Source organism: Cervus elaphus, chromosome 13 (genome assembly GCF_910594005.1).
Source record: "Cervus elaphus chromosome 13, mCerEla1.1, whole genome shotgun sequence".
Classification (NCBI taxonomy): domain Eukaryota; kingdom Metazoa; phylum Chordata; class Mammalia; order Artiodactyla; family Cervidae; genus Cervus; species Cervus elaphus.
Window position 1 is genome coordinate 35497922 of NC_057827.1, and position 18151 is coordinate 35516072.

The following is an 18151-nucleotide window of genomic DNA, read 5'->3' on the forward strand; positions in this document are numbered from 1 at the left end:
AAAATGCACACCATCATAACAAGGCTTCTGATTTGTAAAGAGGGGTTAACGAGAAGGTGACTGGTAGGAGTCTGGAGCAGCGAGAGCAACAGTGTTGCAGTGGAGATACAGCAATAGAGTTGAGTTTTTCAGAAAGGGTTTTGGTGACTGTGTCGAGTGACAGAAACAGTGTCTTCATGCTTAACCCATCACGTGTATTATCTCTAGTCCTTATGTGTGCGCCTGTGCTAAGTCGCTTCAGTTGTGTCTGACTCTTTGTGACCCTATGGCTTGTAGCCCGCCAGGCTCCTCTGTTCGTGGGATTCTCCAGGAAAGAATACTGGAGTGGGTTGCCATGCCCTCCTCCAGGGGATCTTCCCTACCCAGGGGTCAAACTTGCCTTTCCCGAGGCTTACTGCACTGCAGGTGGGCTCTTCAGCACTGAGCCCTCAGGGAAGCCCTCTAGTGCTTCCACTGACTCCTTAAAGAATAGGCCGTGCATGTGCATGGTCAGTCGTTCAGTCATATCCAACTCTTTGTGACTCCGTGGGCTATAGCCTGCCAGGCTCCTCTGTCTATGGAATTCTCTAGGCAAGAATACTGGAGTGGGTTGCCATTTCCTTCTCCAGGGGATCTTCCTAACGCAGGGATCAAACCTGTGTCTCCTGCATTGCAGGCAGATTCTTTACTGCTGAGCCATCTGGGAAGCCCAAAGTAGGCTGAAGACTTAAGAATTTAAAAAACAAAATCAAAAAACACAAACCCAGGGCCACTAGTTTGCAAACCTAAGTCTGCCCAACACCAAAGCTTCCTCCTTCCACTCTACCTTGCCCCTCATCTAGAAAACTGAAAAACAAAAAAGTCATTTTCCATTTATGCTTTCTTTCTGTGGAGTTTTATAGCCCAGACTTACAGAGCAGCTCAATAAATAGCTTATAACATAGGCCAGAATACCTTATATCACTGGTCAGGAGACTTGACATAGAATTGGCCAGGTAAACTGTGGGTCTTCCTAACTTTTCAGTGAATGTCATTGTGATGGTCACAACTCAGGCACTCATGGGTAAAGAAGAAAGTTTGAGAGAATCATTGGTCTCATCTAGCCAGAGCAAAACCACCATTTCAATGGCAGCAGTCTGAGTTTTACATTTTCTCTCTCTCTCTTTTTTTGAACAACAATCTATACCCAGCTTTTATTACTTAACAATATGTCTTGAAACTGTTCCATAGATAGCATACTATTAATAGTTTTTTTTAATAGCTACATACATTCCAGTGCATGGACATACAAGAAGAGTTCAGTTACCCCTCTCTACTGGCAGACATTCAGGTCCTTTCCAGCTACAGACAATGTTGCAGTGAAAAGCCTCATACATTCCCACATTGCTTGTGTATGAGGACACCTGTAGGATAAGTTTCCAGAAGTGGAAGTGCTGAGTCAAAGGGGATCTGTATTTAGATGTTTGATAAATGTTACCAAATTGCCTCTATCAAGTTGAGTCAGTTTACGCATTAGCCAGTGGTGCAGGGGGGTGGGGGTGGGGGTGGGTGGGGTGCTTGGTCTCTTCCCATCCTTGCCAGCTTATCATGTTTACAAGCTTTATCTCTACTGATCTGATAACTGAAGAAAAGTATCTTTGGAGATACTATTTTTAATGAGTTATTGAGCACCTCTTCACATCTTTAAGGGTCCACTGTAATTTCCCCCTTTTCATTACCATTAACTATCTCTTTATGAAGTGAAGTGAAGTGAAAGTTGCTCAGTCGTGCCTGACTCTTTGCGACCCCATGGACTATAGTTCATGGAATTCTCCAGGCCAGAATACTGGATTGGGTAGCCTTTCCCTTGGGGATCTTCCTAACCCAGGGATTGAACCCAGGTGTCCTGCATTGCAGGTGGATTCTTTATTAGCTGAGCCATAAAGGAAGCCCAAGAATACTGGGGTGGGTAGCCTATCAGTGGATCTTCCCAACCCAGGAATCGAACTGGGGTCTCCTGCATTGCAGGCAGATTCTTTACCAACTGAGCTATGAGGGAAGATTCCCTATTTCTTCATATCCTTTGCCTGTTTTCCTCCATTTGAGTCACTGGTGGTTCATTTCATTAAAAACAAATTAAAGTATAATTGCTTTACAATGGTGTATTAATTTTTGCTTACAATGAGGTGAATCAGCTGTTTATATACATATGTCCCCTCCCTTCTGGACCTCCCTCTCCCCAATCCCTCTATCCCACCCTTCTAGATCATCATAGAGCACTGAGTTGAGCTCCCTGTGCTTTATAGCAGCTTCCCACTAGCTATTTATTTTACACACAGTAGTGTATATTACTGGACTTCCCTCATGGCTCAGATAGTAAAGAAACTGCCTGCAATGCAGGAGACCTAGGTTTGATCCCTGGGTTGGGAATATCCCCTGGAGAAGGGAATGGTTACCCACTCCAGTATTCTTGTCTGGGAAATTCCATGGACAGAGGACCCTGGCGGGTTACAGCCCATGGGGTTGCAAAGAGTCAAACATGAGTGAATGTGTATTATATGTCAATCTTAACTCCCAATTTGTCCCCCCTGTCCCTTTCCTGCCTGTGTCCACATGTCTGTTCTCTATATCTGTATCTCTATTCCTGCCCTGAAAAATAGTTTCATCTATATCATTTTTCTATTATTTCTCAGGTGGCTCAGTGGTAAAGAATCCACCTGTAATTCAGGAGACGTGGGTTTCATCCCTGGTTCAGGAAGATCCCCTGGAGAAAGAAATGGCAATCTACTCCAGTATTCTTGTCTGGGAAATCCCATGGACAGAGGAGCCTGGCGGGCTAAAGCAAAAGGGGTCACAAAAGAGTTGGACATGACTTAGTGACTAAACAACAATATCATTTTTCTAGATTACACATATACGTGTTAATATATAATATTTGTTTTTTTCTTTCTGATTTCTTCACTGTGTATGACAGACTCTAGGCCCATCCACATTTCTACAAATGACCCAATTCTGTTCCTTTTTATGGCTGAGTAATATTCCATTGTAGATATTCATCTATCATTGGACATTTAGGTTGTTTCCATGTCCTGGCTATTGTAAACAGTGCTGCAACGCTATCTACACTGAACATTGGGATAGATAAAAAAATACACAAACAATAAATGCTAGAGAGGATGTGAAGAAAAGAGAACCCTCTTGCACTGGTGGGAATGTAAACTGATGCAGTCACTGTGGAGAACAGTAGGAAGGTTCTTTAAAAAACTAAAAATAGAACTACCATATGACCCAGCAGTTACACTACTGAGCATATACTGAGACAACCATGCTTCAAAATGACACGTGTACATTTTCTCTTAACAGGCCAATATTCAAGCAATAAGGCCTCTCAAAAAGAATCTTATTAAGTGGTTATGGATCAAGGAAGAGTTTTTTGAACAAAAACATTAGCCAAGAGTTCTACATCCTAAAACAACTATTGTATTTCTAGTCTTAAAGGGTTAGAAAAGCAATAAATAAATAAAAATCATCCCTAAAATGATTATCCTCATGATACAATATGAGAAGCTGACAATGGGAGGCTGAGTCTCCAACACTATTCATAGATTGTAACAGCCTGGTCCGGACAGCTCCTCCACGACCCTGGGAACCAAGAACAAACTTGCCACTTTTCCTCCTTGGCGGGAGCACGCTGCTGTACCTCATAGACACCGACGCCTCCCAGCAACAGGTGCTCTGCAGTGTCTACAATTTGCTCATTTATTGTGGTGACACAGAAAAAGCAAATTTGGAAAAGCTTTTCTAGCCTTCTCTATTTACGAAGAAAAATGTACATTTTCTTAGGAGGATGCTGATGGATCCTCAGTTCTGGGAAGCAGCAGGCTCTGATTTCCATCAAAATAGATGCTTTAAAAAAGGAGCTGTGCAAGGGAGTCTGAAGGAGAGGAACATCAGAAGGATGTTCCTCTCTTTTATGGTATTTATACATATTTATTACAGTGGTCAATGACATACACACACACACACACAAACACACACACATGCACACATGAGAGAGAGATGTGAAAAAAAGTTTCTTTGTCTTCTACCACGAACTTCATCAGTTTTTGGCATTTCTTCTTTATGCAAACTTCTGGTCTTGAAACAGAGATATCCCCAGGCTGAGTTCAAGTTCAAATATATATCTTTCAGAAAGCATTATCTTTGGAAAGCTTTCTAAGTCTCAGCACATGCAGTATAATATATAATCCTGTATGCTCATCAATCACAACATGAATTCTTTCTATACTGTACTGTTGGCAATATTTCATGTTTATATGTCACTAGGTATTTAAAAATCTTATACTAGTCATCATTTAGTTGCATGGGAGTTAGATCTAGGATACGACACATTCCAGTTTTAATAATTTGCCCAATATCACACTGCCCACTAGAATGGAAGTTCAAAGGTCCCAACTCCTCAGCCTTTGAAAAGCCAGTCAAACACCACTGAGTTTGGCTGAATGAGACTGTAGTTAAACCCTGTCGCCCTAGAGAAGGGAAACTTGCCAAGGACTTGAAAGGCCTAGCATTTAGCCCCGCTACCAGCTGTGTAACCTTGGTCATTTCTCTTAATTTCTCTGGGTCCCAGTCTTTCTAAGTAAAGGAGACAACATAAAGAATACCGAAACCTCCTTCACAGGGCAGTTGTGAGAATCAAGTGAGATCAAGCATGTAGAGCGTAATTGTGAACTGCTGCTGCGGTGCTGTCCTGCGAGCTGTCGTTCAGTCGTGTCTGACTCTGCGACCCCATGGACTGCAGTCCGCCGGGCTCCTCTGTCCACAGGGATTCTCCAGAAAAGCATACTGGAGTGGGCTGCCATGCTCTCCTCCAGGGGAACTTCCCAACCCAGGTATCAAACCCAGGTCTCCCTCATTGCAGGTGGCTTCTTTACTGTCTGAGTCACCTGGGAAACCCCTGTAAACTACTAAGCTGTACAAATGTCATTCATAGTGACTAAAACAATGACAACTTGTAAATGTTAACAAGTAATGCATTATAGAATCCTCACATTTTTTTAAACAGAGAGCAAGACAGAAAATTTCATCTTTCTTTGGGGTCTGAGAGCTACACGCCCCAGCAGTGAGGCTCTCTGATGACAGGTTTGGCAGAGGGTGCCTAAACAGGGACCATTAAGGTTTCCCACCTCCATGCCAGGTCAGCCCTGACCAACAAGTCGAGATCAGCACTAAGATGGGCCAGTCTAAGACTAAGGAAGAGAACTGCTTAGCCAAACTGTAGTTTTCACTGTGCCAAGTTGCACAGAAAAAAACTTCTCACCTCGTGGCTTGCCATTAAAAGCAGAGAAGATATTCTAATTGCTACTTCTATTCTAACTGTATCTATACACAGTCCATACACACCCCCACACACAATTTTAGAAGCTATCTCAGAGTTTTGTGAGTAGATAAGAACATGGATACTACAACAGGAATTTATGTTTGGCTTCACAGATCAACTTGAGATAAAGGTTCAAAGTGATTTATGAAGAAGAAATGATAAATTGTTCAGTCACTTCGGATGCTCTGAAGGAAAATGGTCTGCTTAGAGAGCCAAGCTGAGGAGCTGGCACTTCCTTATCTCTTCATCTTATGATATGGAGACAGGCTGAAGAATAACTGGTCACTCTAGTTGTAAGGGCAGAGGAAAAAGGGAGAAGACTGGAGTATAACAGAAGAAAACAAAATACTAGTGCTTTTAATTAGCTCATAACTAAGAAAACAGTTACAACCAAAACACAGACCTATGGAGATTTCCATAACAGGGTTTTTCATATGGTGAGTATCTCATAAATCTTTATTATGGAGGCTGCGATGATGTTAATTTAGGTAGGAGTGTTATATTATTCTCTTCATCACAAAGTAGCCATTTTTCAAATGTTAATAACTTGGCTCCTTTGGTTTAAAAAAAGCCTTAGAATGACTTGGCTTCAGATGATGAATTTCTAGTTCAAAAGTCATTTCAGAAAACAAGACACTCTTTCCAGAACAAACAGAGAGGGGTCTTCTGCTGCTTGCTGTTTTTCCCTTCTTCTCTAACTCAGTATTTTCTCTAGCAGAGATCAAAGTAACTTCTTGGCCTCCCATTTTCATTTACCTTTCTTGAAAGGAATTCACATTCCTTCCTTACAGAGGGTAGCTGGCTTTCAGTTGAAGCCAGCTACCCAAGCTTCCACTCCCCAAGAAGAATGATTTCCACAGGACTCCTTGGCTCCACAAAATTCTGAAATAGGAACAAAACTGGAGCTGGAATGGTCCCATGTCTTCATGTAAGATTCCCTTTTGTAATGGGAGAGAAATCATCTCATATTTGTTTTTACTATGTATGTGAAAACCTATTTAAAATGCTGCAGATTTTTGGCAGACTCTATTGAGTACATTTTCTGAATGGGAAGAAAAGCCCTAGGAGAGCCTGAGCCACAGTGACACTAGAGGGAGCTGCGACATCAGGATCCACAAGTCACCTGCATGGAAACTGCAGCAGGAGAACAAAAAACCAGGCTGGAGAAGGCTGAATCTCAAAACATGCTGTAGGTTCTCTTTATGGACACACTCTTGGTTCTATGGAAGTGGCAATGCCTAGTTTGTGCAGAGGGAAGGCTTCGTGTGGGGAGCACAAGCAGGAGGGGACGCCCATCCTGGGCACACTGACCTTTGCCTGCTTGCCCTCTCACAAGCTGCTTCTCCCAAAGAAAGCCAGAAGAACATCAAAAAGGAGAGCCAGTCAGCTGATAGTTCCACACCCACCAACGTGGACAATACACTGTCACAAGAAAAGAGGCTGGGGGAAACTACGTGCTTGTTTGAGTTAATCAAGACGAGTGAGAACAGAGGAGAGGAGAAATACTGATTCCCATCAATTGAGCATTCAAACAAGTATATGACGGCTCCTCAAGGACGTCCTGTCTGGAGAACAAGGCATCCTGAAGCACCAGCCCAGAGCCCCCAGATACAGTGGGAACTCCTTAACCACAGGCAAATTGCCTGTTAGAAAATGGGGGGAAAAAATGCTTCCAGAATCAGAGCCAAGTTAATCTCTTCTAAGACCTTCTTAGACCCGAGTCAATGCCCATAACCCTCACACAAGCCTGACCTTAGTGGGGAAACAGGGCTGACAATGGATTCCCCACACACAACCTGGGAAGTTTAATTCCAAACGTTCATTTCAACACAGGAGCTCATTTTCTGTGTTGCTCCTGGCAACTACTCTGCATGCCGTTGAGGCAAACTTGCCATTATAGAGCATTTATGTTTGTTATAATAATCTTAATCTAGCTAGATAGCTAACTTTAAAAAAGTAGACTGTGGGGGGCTTTGACTGGAAAGCCTCACTAAAAGCAGCTTGGACAGAGAAGACAAGGTTATGTGTCTAATGCTACTGACACTGTCAGAATGCCCACAATGCCTGGGACCTGTAATGAAGGTGTACACCTTCCACCCTTTCAGTACTGGGGAGTGGAATAGATACTCAGTTTAAGGCAATGAAGTAGGAAGGTAGGGTGGGGGGAAGGTGGACATTTGGCAAAACTGGATGGCTGTGGAATAAATCAGTTGTTGAATGGGGAGTGGTATTATCAGTTCTTACTTACTTGTCCCTTCCTCCCAAAGGCTTTCTGAAATGCTGGTGTTTGAGGGGTCTGCTCTCTTTTCTCATTGACACTCTCCCTTCAGGAAGCTCATGGCTTCAACCATCGTGATATACTGCTGACTTCCACATCTACATTTGCGATCCAAACTTACCTTTGAGCTTCAGATTTATCCATACAAGGGCCTACTTGATTTTTCTCCATATATGTCCCATCCTATAGATAGATGCCTTAAACTCAACATAACCAAACCTGAACTTTTTCCCACCAAAATTTCCTGTTGTAGTATGCCTACTTTTGGTGAATGGCCCTGTTATCTGCCCCAGCATCTAGATGAGTTATCAAGTTCACTCTGGGTTTCTCCTTCATCCTCATTCCTTGCATCTCGTTAATCACCAGCTTCGACTGCTTTTGTTCCCATATGCTTTCAAATTCTCTTTTCTCCATCTCTATGGCTACCATTATCACTTGCTGGTCTGCTACCAAAGATTTCCAACTGGTCTCCCCGACTCGACTCTCACGTGATTTCCCTCAAATATACCTTTTACGTAGCCACAAGGGCCACCTTTCAAAAAAAAATCGAATAAACTTCCTAGGGGTTCCCCATTATCTCCAGAGGATAAAGTCCTGGCCTGGCTTCCCTTACCAGGCTTATTTCTCCCCTGTCTCCTACTTTTGCCACACTGAACTCCCTGCAGCCAGCGCCCTAATCCTACCCTCCAGGGGTTCTCTCTGATTGAGGCTCCTCTTCTCCCCCCATCTGCCTGAAGGATTCCCCTTATTTTTTTCTTTCAAGTCCTCACATGCGTCATGTGTGCCAAAGACAGAAAGTGTTAAGTGCCCCAGATCTCCTTCTGTGTTTAGCTACCTCTCATGTACATGTCTCCATTATCACAGCTGTCACAGCTTTTGTCTGTCTTAAGAGCAGGTATGTGCACCTTCGGGTCCAGCACAGAGCCAGGCACCTGGTGCACGCTCAGTGTGGCCACACAAATACTGACAGCGGCGACATCTGACCTGGTGTGGCCATGAAGCTCATTTACTCAGAACAGCGAGAATATATGATTAGCTCTTATGAAACAGATGGAAGCTGGCAAGCTGATGGGGAGGGGGCAAGGGCAGACAAATCTGGGTAATAAACGCTCATGACCTGACTACACAAATGAGTCATATCTGAACAATGGGGGCTGTCTGCTGAGTCCAGGCTGCCCTGGAGGCCCAGGGGTTTTGTGCTGTACAAACCCTCACAAAACAACACTGCTCTTTGTCATTCCATTCAATTTTCTCTTTTCTCCAAAGGAAGCAATAAGTATAAAATACAGGACTCTTCAAAAATATTCTACATTGGCTTTTATTTTTCTATTATGGGCCCAGTTGGCCTAGTGTGCCTTCAGCCGACTTCCACTTTATCAGCAGGGATTCCCATTTCCAGCTTGCTCTGTGCACTTTACAGGACCTCAGTGAACCTTAAGTGAGATGATGTTGTGGGGAATGAATGGCAGAGGGACAAAAATGAGACATGCTGACGACTGCACACACAGTATACCATCTGTGCTATTCTGTCACATTACCCCAAAGCACAACAGCATATGGGAAAGGGCGAAGAATGAAAAGTGGCAAATTCTAAATTGATATTCATTATTTGGTATGACCTCACTCTGAGAATACAGGCTGATCACTGATAGATCTCAATTCTTTGATCTGCCCGGAAGGAGTACTGCCTTAGTTGCTGCTGCAGAGCTAAGACCACACATGCTCAATGCTGTTACAATCATATTCAAAATGGATTAAGTGTTTACTATATAAATACTGTCTGGATCCCCAGGAATCAGAACTCCATGCTGTAGAAATCTGCTATGAGATCTGTCAGGTAGGCCAGGTATTTTACAGCTTGACTTGCTGTAAAAATGTTCACATGCTCCCCCCCAATATTTGGGAGTCTAGAAAAGAAATTCAAGAAGGCAACTGTATAAGATTTCACTATTTTATTTGTGATTTGTACTCACTGAACTCTTTTTATGCTCCCACTCAGCATATGGAGCAAAAGAAATTCATGTGTGTTCCTGAGCCAGTCATTTAGGCTGACCAGGTGACACCCAGGATGATCACACTGGAGAAACTGAGGCACAAACCAGTTGAACAACCAGCTGAGGGTCCAGATTAGGAATTATATTAGTTTGAATCCCAATTTATAATTCTCAGCTGTGTCCTGTCACTTCATTAATTAAAGCTGTGGCTGTTTTCCCACTAGACAGTTCATTTTGATTCTTGGTTTACATGAGTACACCTCCCCTTTCGAAACCAACGTCCAGTAGAGACTTTAAGGCACTTCTGTATGCATTCAGCAGTGAAACATAGTGGACACTGACCTAGGGTGGCTATGAGTCTGTAGAGCTGGCTGCTGATCAGTCGCTTTCTGGGAAGGTCCAACGTTGGGCACATTGTGTGTTGCATTATGAAAATGAAAATGGTTTCCTCTCTGTAGTTGGTTCCTTGTCACTAAGCCAGCAATTAACTGCCTGATCCTATAGTCTGAACTAGTGGTAAATTCCTACCAACCCCAGTTATTCCTATTAATGCTTTTTCATTTACTGTCTTGCTTTCTCAGCAACCACCCAAATGAGATCAACGGAGACTCTAGAGCCAAAATGCAATAAAAGATGTTGGTCTCCACAGTTCACCTCTACTTTATTACAAGCTCTTAACAAGATTCTCGGCATAGCTGGAAGAAAGGAAGCTGCTCCACTGCTGCGACAGGGAAGTGAACACCTTCACTGAGCTTTGTGTGCTCTCTCTGCGAGAACAAAGACCAGGACTACTTTAAAAAAAGAAGATACCTACGACCACAGAGTTGGAACTGCTGCAAAAATAAGTCGAAAATGTATACTTTTGCTTATAAAAGATATTCATTGCCTTCCTCAAGGTAATTTCATCAATTTCTCATGTGGTCTCACATAGCAGCATTTGTTAGAAAATGATCTCATAACAACAGTGAAAAAAGAATGTCCCACGGACACTGAGCCATAATTTTACCAACTGTCCACCCTGCTTCTAGGCAAAAAGCCGTCATTTGTCCACTCAAGGATAACACTGAGGAACAGCAGGGCCAATCCACTGACTCAGGTATGATCTAATAGGACAAGTTCCATGTAGGAATGAAGAGGCAGCCTGCCATAAAAGTTGATGACGATATGCAAAAGTAATTGTTCCTCTCTGTTCTCAGGTTCTTCCTGTTTGCAATGATGAAGGCCTGCCCTTTCAAAGTTGAAGAGTGTACTTTGAAGATTACATGTTTGTTCAGTGGCTACCCAGATTCTTTGAAAGGTGGCAAAAGTAAGGTGGATTTTATTTAGAACAGGGAAGTTAAGGGCTGGAGGCCAGCCAACATGCAGCCACAGAGACAGACGGTCCAACCTACTGCATGGTGGCTCACCAAATGGTGATGAGGGGATAAAAGGAGACATGAATGACACAAACCGGAGCTGAAGGTTAAATACTGTCTAGGAATCAATGTGGTCTTTTCTTCACCAAAACTCTTAAAAATGCACTATGCTCACTAGTCTCCTCACCCTCCCTGTTCCACACTTCCCTAACTCACTGCATTTGATATCCACTTCCACTGCTACCAAGACTGTATTTTTTTTTTTTTTAAGGTTTACCAGAGATTCAACTCCTGCCTTCTCCTTATATTGCTCAAACCTTCCTGAATCTTCAACTCTGATCTGTGGGTTCTTGTCCTTTGCTATATCCCTTTCAAATTCTCCTGCTTTAGGTCACTTAGCTGTGTGGGCCTTTTCCCAATATGCAGACTCTACCACTACAATATCACACATTCCCAGTTTGAACTAAATCAAGTTGATGAGAGCACTAGGTAACCTTGACCTCTCTTCTGAGTACCAAACTCATGTTTTTATCTGGCTACACATTTTCTTTTGATTTGGCTGTCCCATGGGCACACTACACAGAGAGCTCATCTTTCTGGCTTTTCTGATTCATATTTCAGTTAATGGCATCACCATCCTCCTGGGGTTGCTCCTTCATGAAATCTTAGCATCAGGGCCCTCATCCTACATCCAGGCACTCACCAGAGATGGTCGACTGCCTGCCTCAGCTCCTTCACCATCTGTCCCTTTTTTTTGATGGTCTTATTGCAAGATCTCATCATTACTTACCTGGACTGTTGCAATAGCATAATGACTGGCTTCCCTGCTTCTAATGCTTCTGAACTTTTCCACCACAGTTTATTTCTAAAACCATTAATCTCTAAAATCATTAATCTTGTTATCTCTCTGTTTAAAAATCCTTAATGGTTTCCCACAAAACACAGAATAAAGCCTAACCTCTTAAGCTCATCAATCAAAGCCTCTAAATTTGGCCCCAAATCTTCCCATCTCCATTTTCCACTATTCTCTCCATATACTGTATTTACCCCTAAGAATAATGTGAAGTAGACACTAGAGGCCCTTTTTTGTTGGCCCTGAGATTTAAGAATGTTAAAATGACTTCTTTCATTTATTAATCTTTATCTTTACATCTTCACACCACTCTTAACCTTTACTATAATGTCTTGTTTAAAAGTTACTTATGCCTTTGTCTTTCCCACCGGAATACATGCTCTTTGAGGGCAAGGCTTTTGCCTTATTCATATGTATTTCTGTAAATGCATGCAGATATTACAATGTTTTATACAGTCAATGTTTGCTGAAAGGTCAAGTAATATTTATTGAATGCCCACTATGTATGCAACATTATTATATTAGTATATAATGCTGTCTAATGCTAAGGATATTAGATTAATAATATAATAAAGATATATGGATTAGCAAGCCATGTTCCCTGCTGCAGGGAACTCAAGTATAACAGTGGGGAGGGGAGGCATGTTACTTTAATTGGGTAATGGTAGTATTGAATGGGCTTCTCAGGTGGTGCAAGTGGTAAAGAGCCTGCCTGCAAATGCAGGCAACATAAGAGACGCAGGTTCAATCCCTGGGTAGGGAAGATTCCCTGGAGGAGGGCATGGCAACCCACTCCAGTATTCTTGCCAGGAGAATCCCACGGGCAGAGGAACCTGGGGGGCTACAGTCCATAGGGTCGCAAAGAGTCAGACATGCCTGAAGTGACTTAGCATAGCACAGCACAGTACTATAGAACTGTAGCATGATAGAACAGTAGTAGAGAAATCCACTACATACAGAGTAGGCACACAGAGAGGAGCCATCAACATATTCTCAGAAGATCAGAGAAAAAAATTCACAGAGCTGGATTCCTTAAGAAAATATAGGAGTTTTCTGGGCTTCCCTAGTGGTTCAGATGGTAAAGAATCTGCCTGCAATGTAGGAGATGCAGGTTTGATCCCTGGGTGGGGAAGATCCCCTGGGGAGAGGAACAGCCACCCACTCCAGTATTCTTGCCTGGAGAATCCCATGGACAGAGGAGCCTGGTGAGTTACAGTCAGTGGGGTGGCAAAGAGCAGGACATGACTAAGTGAGGGGTTTTCTAGGTACACGAGAAGGGAGTGGTGGAATGAGAAGCTATCATTTACTGAATACTTACTCTGTGTCAAATGATGCTCTGAGTACTATATACATCTCTAGGTACAACTGACTCTTGTGATTTTTCACAACGGCTTTAGGGAGAATGCAGTATTTTCTCCATTTTACAAATAAAGATAATGGGCTTAGAAAAGGCAAGTAACTGGGCCAAGGTAACACAGCTCATAAGAAAGCTAAAGTACAAATTTAAACACGAGTCTTTCTGACAACAATCTAAATTCTTAACTGCTATATCAACAGTCCTGAAATATTGTGGAGGAACCACCTGAAGGTGCTTAACAGTGTAGTTGCCCAGGCCTCACTTCCAGAAATGCTGATTCTGTAGGTGTGAGATGGGATCAAGGCAAGCACATTTTTAATGAGGATCCCACAGGTGATTCTGAAATAGGTTACCTGTACAGACAGTGCTCTTCCCAGAAAAGCAGTCCAAAGAGAGGAACTGGTGAGTGCAAAGCTGGGTAGCATGAAGCAGGAGCTATTTATAATTTGTGTTCAGAGGATGGGACAATAGAGATAATAAGTAAGGACACCTGTGTCTTCAAGAAGCTCACTATCAAATAATCCATAATCTTCAATTCCTTAGTTTTTTTTACTGAAAAGACATTATGACATCATTTTTTAAACAAAATAAAAACTGTCTATAATCATTACTCCTCTAACATAGAAATCATTTATATATTACCATTTTGTAGGTCAATTCTTTTTTTAAGTTATGGTTACAGTATTTGGTATTCTGTTATTCTAATGTGACATTTAATCAATGTAAAAAATGTTTTCCATGATTTTAAATAATCTTCATAATAAAATTTTTAATTGCTGAAAACATTTCATTGGGCTAATACACCATAATTTATTACATTGTTTCCTTAATATCAGGCACTTAGTTCGTTTCCAGTTTTTGGCAGTACTAAAATTCTGAAGGATTGTTACACTTAGTAGCTTTCTCTCATAAATTTAAGGAATGCAGAGCCTATTAAAATATGCTCAGGCTAGTGCCTAATATTAATGAAGAATAATAGTGAATGACCAAAAGAATGTTGAGAAGTAACTTTCTATTATTGTTAAAAACACTAATGCATTATTTTATTTTATATATACTTCATAATTTACAAAAACAGTTTCACTACATAAACACCTATACATATAACAATCTCATGAGGTAGGTAGGGCAGTGAAAATCAAGAGAGGTTATATGACTTGCTTGGGTATACACAATGACAGATAGAGAATCTGCACTTACATTAGTTGACTACTTTTCTTTATTCTATATTGTGATGTCTTTTAGTTTAAGACCAAGGAAAATCATAAAGATAGTCACATTGAATGGAAAACAGAATAAAGCTATGAACTGAGTTGTGTCTTCTCAAGACTCACATGTTAAAGCCCCAACACCCAATGTGACATACTCTCTCCCCTACCCTCCCAAGTGCGGACATAAGGACACAGCAAGAAGCCAGGAAGAGAATCTTCCTTTCCAGTCTCCAAAACTAGGAGAAAATATATCCAGTCTATGGTATTTTGTTATGGTGGCCCAAGCAGACAAAGATTTTGTTGCTGAGAAGTAGGGTACTGCTGTAAGCAGTGTTCCAAAATGCAGAAGAAGTAGCTTTAGAATTGGGTAGAAGCTGAAAGAGTTTTAAAAGTCATGATAGAAAAAGCTTAGAAACTTATGAACAGACTGTTGCTAGAAATATGGACATTAAGGGTGATTCTGGTGAGGTCTCAGAAATGAGGAACATTCATTAGAAACTAGGAAAAAAGGTGAGATTTCTTAAAAAATGGCAAAGAACTTGGCTAAACTCTGTTCCAGCATTTTGTTAAGGCAGAACTTATGAGTAATGAAATTGGATATTTAGCTGAGAGACAAAGTATTAAAGGAACAACTTGCTTCCTTTTGACTGCTTATAGTTAAGTGCAGAGGGAGAAAGAGTTGAAGAAGGAATTGTTAAGCAACAAGGAACCAGAATTTGAAGATTTAGAAAACTCTCAGCCTACCCACACCACAAAAAATTAGAAAACTTGTTCTAAAGAGAATACTAAGGGTGTAGCAGAACAGCCATTTGATAAGGAGACAGACTGTGACTCGTGGACTTAATCAGCCATCTCAGCAGAAGCCAGAAATAGAGATGGGGTTACACCGGGAAAGGCACTGTCAGTTTGAACTAAAGGGACAGAGAAAGCTGGGTGGAATGAAGGAAGGCTAATGGATTCTCCAGGAGTGGATCATAGAGCTATTTAGCTGTGAACGTGCACTGTTCTTTAAGGAGAGGGAAGAATGACCCTGAAAAGGTGTTTCAGGGATCACCACAGGGCTGCTACTCCCACCACAGGCCCAGAAGCAAGGCTGTTTCCTCCTTGGTTTTGAAGGGCCGGGTTGCCTCTCCAGATTGGGAAGGCCAGGACGAACCTGCCCAGAGGCTCAGGGGCAGGCTGCCCTGGCAGTCATGTGGGCGGGTCCTTACAAAAACCCAAAGGATAAGGGTGCCCAGCAGAGACACAGATGATTCTGTCACCCCAGTGGGCCTGAAAGACAGAGTACTGAGTCCAAGAGGATTGTTCTGGAGCCTTAATATCTAATGGAATTTGTCTTGCAAGATTTTGGGCTTGCTGGAGCCCATCATTCCCTCCTTCCTTCTGATTTCTCCCTTTTAGAATGGGACAGTTTATCCCATGCTTGCCCACCACTGTATTTTGGGAGCATATAACTTGACTAGTTTCATAGGTTTATAGTTGAGGAGGCAATTTGCCTCAGGATTTATAAGACCTTGAGTTTTACACGTATCTGATTTCTATGATATTTAGATGAGACTTTGGACTTGAGTTGATGCTAGAATGAGTTACCTATGGGGCTGTTAGGATGGATTGAACATATTTTGCATGTGATAAGAACAAGAATTTTTGTGGGGGTCAGGGGCAGAATGTTATGGACTGAATCATGAACCCTCAAATGCATATGTTGATGTGTTAACCTCCAGTGTTAACTATATTTGGAGATAGGACCTATAAAGAAGCAATTAGAGTTAACTGAGAGTAAATGGGTGGGGCCTTGATATGGATTAGTGTCCTTATAAGAAGAGACACAGGTGGCCCTAGCGGTAAATAACCTGTCTACCAATGCAGGAGACATAAGAGATGCGGGTTCAATCCCTGGTTGGGAAGATCCCTTGGAGGAGGACACAGCAGGAGAGTCTCATGGACAGAGCAGCCTGGCGGGCTACAGTCCACAGGGTCGCACAGAGTTGGACACGACTAAAGTGACTTAGTATGCATAAGAAGAGACACGAAAGAGCTCCAACCCCCTGAGCCGTGTGAGGAATTAGAAAGAAGGCAGCCATCTGCAAGGCAGAAAGGGAGCCCTCACTAGAAACTAAATCAGTTGGAACCTTGATCTTGGACTTTCCAGCACTCAGAACTGTGAGAAAATAAATTTATGTTGTTTAAGTCATCCATTCTTAGTATTTTGTTATGGCAGCCTGAGCAAACTAAGACAACACCCAAAGTTAAGATCTTAATGCTCTGTCACCACAGTGGATTTGGTATTTAAGGAGCAGTGGTATTTAAAGAGCAGTATCCTTTGACTTTCAAATTATTAAATTCCAGCGCCAACTTCCTTTTGTAACATTTTAAAAGATCTTTTAGTCTCTTTAACAGACATAAAGAACAGACTTGTGGTGTGGGGTGTATGTGTGTGGGGGTGGAGTGAGGGAGGGATAGACTGGGAGTTTGGGGTTAGTAGATGCAAAGTATTGCATATGGAATGGATGGACAACAAGGTTCTACTATATAGCACAGGGAACTATATTTAACATCCTGGGATAAACCACGGTGGAAAACAATATTAAAAAATGCATATATAGGTATAACTGAATCATCTTGCTGTATAGCAGGAATTAACACATTGTAAATCAACTACGTGAGTGTGTGAAGTCACTCAGTCGTGTCCGACTCTTTGCGACCCCATGGACTGTAGCCTACCACGCTCCTCCGTCCATGGGATTTTCCAGGCAAGAGTACTGGAGTGGGTTGCCATTTCCTCCTACAGAGGATCTTTCCGACCCAGGGATCGAACCCGGGTCTCCCACATTATAGGCAGACGCTTTACTGTCTGAGCCCCAGGGAAGTCCAAATCAACTATACATCAATTAAAAAAGAGAGAGTTGTACCTGCCTGGTCACTCTTAAATTTCATTAGTATGGACAGGGATGATTTTAAGAAGACAAACAGTAAAAAGTTGTTTGTATGAGCCAACTGCTAGTCTTTTTTGTTTATTTCTGCAAAGGTAGGGCTCACAGTATCCTAGTAGCTTATTCCTTTAAGGTTGTACTATCAATTGGGTACTTCTAGAAATGCCTAGAGGGTCTTCAAATAGACATTTATATTCACCATTTAGTGTAAAACATCCTTTCCCAAACCTGCCAACAACTCTCAGTATATAACCACTTGCCACCTGTTCTTTGGAGATTGCTTTTGCATCATTACAAGCAAAGAAATCAATACCAGGCCATTGATTTGGGAAAGAGACAAGATTGCACAGCAATAATACATAAAGTTAGTCAAGCCCTACTTCTCAGTTGTTTTGAAAGAACAGATAGTTCAATGTTCCTTTCTGAAATAGGCATTCATCCTGCATTGGCGATCCTGTAGTAATACAGGCCCGAGATAAATGAGGTCCCATAACTCCAACTAGTCTAACGGCTCTTGAACACTACACAAAATCTCAACATGCCTTTTTAGACTCAACAGTAATGTATTAACTTGAATCTAGATTCTCTCTCTGCAGTTTACCCCTCAGTTTAATTTAAGAAGTGTGGGCTGGGGCACAAGGTCACTCTGAGTATCACCAGAGTGAAGTGGCTTAGGTGCTACAAATTCAGAGAGCAGTCAGCTGAAAATCTGGTCCAAATACATGTTCTGTCTTGAAAGACGGGTAAGGCCAATCGTTTACCTTATCCATTAATTTACTAAGATACCATCTGGTCTATCTAGCCAAATTAACATGTACAAGTCATTTAGATA

General features: G+C 42.0%; 1 protein-coding gene across 10 annotated transcripts in view; it reads right to left on the reverse strand.

The window, feature by feature from the left end:
• Positions 1–18151, reverse strand: part of PEAK1 (pseudopodium enriched atypical kinase 1) — a 308265-nt gene that overhangs the window by 6856 nt on the left and 283258 nt on the right. The window lies entirely within an intron of this gene.